This window comes from Arachis ipaensis, chromosome B1 (genome assembly GCF_059453495.1).
Source record: "Arachis ipaensis isolate K30076 ecotype BB chromosome B1, ASM5945349v1, whole genome shotgun sequence".
Lineage (NCBI taxonomy): Eukaryota > Viridiplantae > Streptophyta > Magnoliopsida > Fabales > Fabaceae > Arachis > Arachis ipaensis.
The window spans coordinates 132,401,157-132,406,157 of NC_142436.1; the positions used below are offsets into that span (position 1 = coordinate 132,401,157).

Below are 5,001 nucleotides of genomic sequence, written 5' to 3' on the forward strand. Positions count from 1 at the left end.
GTTGTCCCTCTAATTCTGGTTAGATTTGTCCTACCATCTATGGTTGTAATTTCTACCTTGATTGTACCCTTGGTTGGGGCAGTAATAGAAGTTATGAGTGGCTGCCACGGTGTTGTCTTCCTGCTGGAGCTGTGGACATTCATCAGTATAGTGGCTATAATCAGCACAGATTCTGCAAACTCTCTGTGAGACTAACTGTTGGCCTTGCTGTGGTGGAGAAGGTTGAGCTTGCTGAACTTGTTGTTGATTCAATTGCATTTGTTTCAGCAAGTTGGTCATTTCACAGATACTCTGAGTCAGAGCAGCAGTCTCTCTGCTAGAAGACACTTCTGTAACGGCTTTTGAACGGCCTTGTTTCTGCCTGTGATTCTGAGTAGATTCAGCTAAGTCGCTGATCAATTGTCATGCCTCATCAGTGGTCTTGTACTTTTTCATAGACCCATTGCTAGCACTTTCTAATGTGGTCTTATCTTGGGGCCTCATGCCCTGTGTGACGTAACCGAGTAATACTATCTTGTCAATCATATGGTGAGGGCATGCTTCCAGAAGATTATTGAAGCGCTCCCAGTATTCATAGAGAGTCTCGGATTCATCCTGAACAATCATGGAAATGTCTTTCCTCAGTTTATCAGTAACTTCACCTGGAAAGAATTTTTCCAAGAATTATCTTCTCAGTATATCCCAGTTGGATACAGTTGCTGCTGGTTGAGTGTAGTACCACTCTCTTGCCTTCCCCTCAAGAGAAAACAGGAAAGTTTTCAGCAAAATTGAAGTTTCATCTACACCATCACGCCTGACGGTAGAACAGGCTGCTTGAAAATCTCTCAGGTGCTTGATAGGCTCTTGAGCAGGCAAGCCATGAAACTTGGGCATCAAATTGAGCAGTGCAGTCTTTAATTCAAAGTCTATAGCCACCGTTGGGCGATGCACTTAAAATTGTTGCATTGTAAAATCAGGGGCTCCAGCCTCCTGGATAGTAACTCTCCTAGCTGCTGCCATGTTACCTGTACGTAAATCAACCAAATCAGTAGAACGGGGGCTGGTTTCTTTCTCAAGTGACGTTTCAGATCCGCCCTCAGAGAGGACTAACCGACGCCGATCTTGCCTTATTTGTGAAATAGTTCTTTCAATCTCAGGATTGAATATTGGCAAGTTTGGATCAGGAAGTGAACGCGTCATCTAACGAAAGAAACAAGCAGCTCATGGTAGCAAGATAAAATAAAATGCAAATAAATAAAATCCAATCAATAACTTTAGCACTCTATTGCAACTCCCCAGCAACGGTGCCAAAAATTGACATAACAGAAATTGGCTAATTAAGAATTGATATAAGTTGTGCGTTGCAAGTATAGTTCTTAACCAACCAGAAAACTGCTTATCAATTTAGAAGGATTGTCACAAAAATTAAAATTAAAATACTGGGAGTATGAATCACAGGTCGTCTCCCAACGAGTTGCAGAAAGGTGTGCTATTTTATTAATCAGATATTTTCAGAAAGAGTTTGAGTTAAATAAACAGGAAATTAAATTGGGGAAATTAAGTAATTTAAATAAAAGCCCTGACTGGGAGTAGATTAGTTGGAAGCCCTATTCTTGTTGCAGTACTCTTAAGATTAATTGATAATTGAAGGTTATTGGTATGCGAAATTGTTACTCTGAGGTTGTAAAATTTGTTGTTCGTTCTCTCCCTGGCAATGGTGCCAATAACTGGTGCACAATACCATGGTCCAATCATAACTTCACAACTTCGCACAACTAACCAGCAAGTGCACTGGGTCGTCCAAGTAATAAAACCTTACGTGAGTAAGGGTCGATCCCACGGAGATTATTGGTATGAAGTAAGCTATGGTCATCTTGCAAATCTCAGTCAGGCGGATATCAAAAGGTTATGGAGTTTTCGAAAATATATAATAAATAAATAGAAAATAAAAATAGAAATACTTATGTATATCATTGGTGAGAATTTCAGATAAGCGTATAGGGATGCTTCGTTCCTCTGACTCTCTGCTTTCCCGCTGTCTTCATCCAATCAGTCTTACTCCTTTCCATGGCAAACTTTATTTAAGGGCATCACCGTTGTCAATGGCTACATCTCATCCTCTCTGTGAAAATAGTCCGATGCGCTGTCACTGCATGGCTAATCATCTGGAGGCATCACCGTTGTCAATGGCTACATCCCATCCTCTCTGTGAAAACGATCCGATGCGCTGTCACTGCATGGCTAATCATCTGGAGGTTCTCGATCATACTGGAATAGGATTTACTATCCTTTTGTGTTTGTCACTACGCCCAGCACTCGCGAGTTTGAAGTTCGTCACAGTCATTCAATCCCTAAATCCTACTCGGAATACCAGAGACAAGGTTTAGACTTTTTGGATTCTCATGAATGCCGCCATCAATCTAGCTTATACCATGAAGATTCTGATTAAGAGATCCAAGAGATACTCATTCAATCTAAGGTAGAATGGAAGTGGTTGTCAGGCACGCGTTCATAGGCAATGATGATGATTGTCATGTTCATCACATTCATGTTGAAGTGCAAATGAATATCTTAGAAGCAGAATAAGTTGAATTGAATAGAAAAACAGTAGTACTTTGCATTAATTTATGAGGAACAGCAGAGCTCCACACCTTAATCTATGGAGTGTAGAAACTCTACTGTTGAAAAATACATAAGTGAATATAGGGTAAGCATGGCCGAGTGGCCAGCCTCCCATGGAGGTCTAGAGATCTAAAAAATGATCAAAAGATGAACTAAAAATCATAAGATGATCCGAAGATGTCTAATACAATAGTAAAAAGTCCTATTTATACTAAACTAGTTACTAGGGTTTACAAAAGTAAGTAATTGATGCATAAATTCACTTCCGGGAACCACTTGGTGTGTGCTTGGGCTGAGCTTGAAGTTTACACGTGGAGAGGTCATTATTGGAGTTGAACGCCAGTTTGTAACGTGTTTCTGGCGTTCAACTCTGGTTCGTGACGTGTTTCTGGCGTTTAACTCTAGACTGCAGCGTAGAACTGGCGTTCAACGCCCTTTTGCGTCGTCTAAACGCGGCCAAAGTATGGACTATTATAAATTGCTGGAAAGCCCTGGATGTCTACTTTCCAACGCAATTGAAAGCGCACCATTTTAAGTTTTATAGCTCTAGAAATTCCACTTTGAGTGCAGGGAGGTCAGAATCCAACAGCATCAGCAGTCCTTCTTCAACCTCTGAATCTGATTTTTGCTCAAGTCCCTCAATTTCAGCCAGAAAATACCTGAAATCAAAGAAAAATACACAAACTCATAGTAAAGTCCAGAAATGTGAATTTAACATAAAAACTAATAGAAACATCCCTAAAAGTAACTAGATCCTACTAAAAACATACTAAAAATAATGCCAAAAAGCGTATAAATTATCCGCTCATCACAACACCAAACTTAAATTGTTGCTTGTCCCCAAGCAACTGAAAATCAAATAGGATAAAAAGAAGAGAATATACTATAAATTCCAAAATATCAATGAAACATAGCTCCAATCAGATGAGCGGGACTTGTAGCTTTTTGCCTCTTGAATAGTTTTGGCATCTCACTTTATCCATTGAAGTCCAGAATGATTGGCATCTATAGGAACTCAGAGTTCAGATAGTGTTATTGATTCTCCTAGTTCAGTATGTTGATTCTTGAACACAGCTACTTTATGAGTCTTGGCCGTGGCCCTAAGAACTTTGTTTTCCAGTATTACCACCAGATACATAAATGCCACAGACACATGATTGGGTGAACCTTTTCAGATTGTGACTCAGCTTTGCTAAAGTCCCCAATTAGAGGTGTCCAGGGTTCTTAAGCACACTCTTCTTTTGCTTTGGACCTTGACTTTAACCGCTCAGTCTCAAGTTTTCACTTGACACCTTCACGCCACAAGCACATGGTTAGGGACAGCTTGGTTTAGCCGCTTAGGCAAGGATTTTATTCCTTTAGGCCCTCCTATCCACCGATGCTCAAAGCCTTGGGATCCTTTTTATTTACCCTTGCCTTTTGGTTTTAAGGGTTATTGGCTTTTTGCTCTTGCCTTTTGGTTTTAAGAGCTTTTGCCTTTTTCTGCTTGCTTTTTCTTTTTCTTTCTATTTTTTTTGCCATTTTTTTTTCTTTTTTTTTCTGCAAGCTTTGTATTCACTGCTTTTTCTTGCTTCAAGAATCATTTTTATGATTTTTCAGATTATCAAATAACATGTCTCCTTGTCATCATTCTTTCAAGAGTCAACATATTCAACATTCATAAACAACAACTTCAAAAGACATATGCACTGTTCAAGCATTCATTCAGAAAACAAAAAGTATTGTCACCACATCAATATAATTAAACTAAGTTCAAGGATAAATTCGAGACTCATGTACTTCTTGTTCTTTTGTTTTTAAAACATTTTTCATTTAAGAGAGGTGATGGATTCATATTCACTACTTTAAGGCATAGACACTTAGACACTAATGATCATGTAATAAAGACACAAACATAAATAAATATAAAGCTCAAAAATTGAAAAACAGTAAATTTAAGAACAAGGAATGAGTCCACCTTAGTGATGGTGGCGTTTTCTTCTTGAGGAACCAATGATGTCCTTGAGCTCTTCTATGTCTCTTCCTTGTCTTTGTTGCTCCTCCCTCATAGCTCCTTGATCTTCTCTAATTTTATGGAGGATGATGGAGTGCTCTTGATGTTTCACCCTTAGTTGTCCCTAATAATTGTGTGGAGGAAAATGTATCCCCTGAGGTATCTCAGGGATCTCTTGATTTGCAGTCAAATGTTCCACCATTGAGCTATAGACCCTTGAGATGAATCTCTCCATCTCCTATGACTTGGAGATGAAAGCTTTTGTCTTTCATTTCCTCTTTTTAGAGGTTTTTCTGGCCTTAGGTGCCATCAATGGTTATGGAAAAATAAAAAAAGCTATGCTTTTACCACACCAAACTTAGAATATTGCTCGCCCTCGAGCAAAAGAAGAAAGAATAGTAGAAGAA

General features: G+C 39.1%; 1 non-coding gene across 1 annotated transcript; it reads left to right on the forward strand.

Moving 5' to 3' along the window:
* The first annotated feature begins 519 nt into the window (after positions 1–519).
* On the forward strand, positions 520–627 carry LOC148578416 (small nucleolar RNA R71). The gene has a single exon (XR_015903640.1). It is a non-coding gene; the product is annotated as a small nucleolar RNA R71 (small nucleolar RNA).
* The last annotated feature ends 4,374 nt before the right edge of the window (positions 628–5,001 follow it).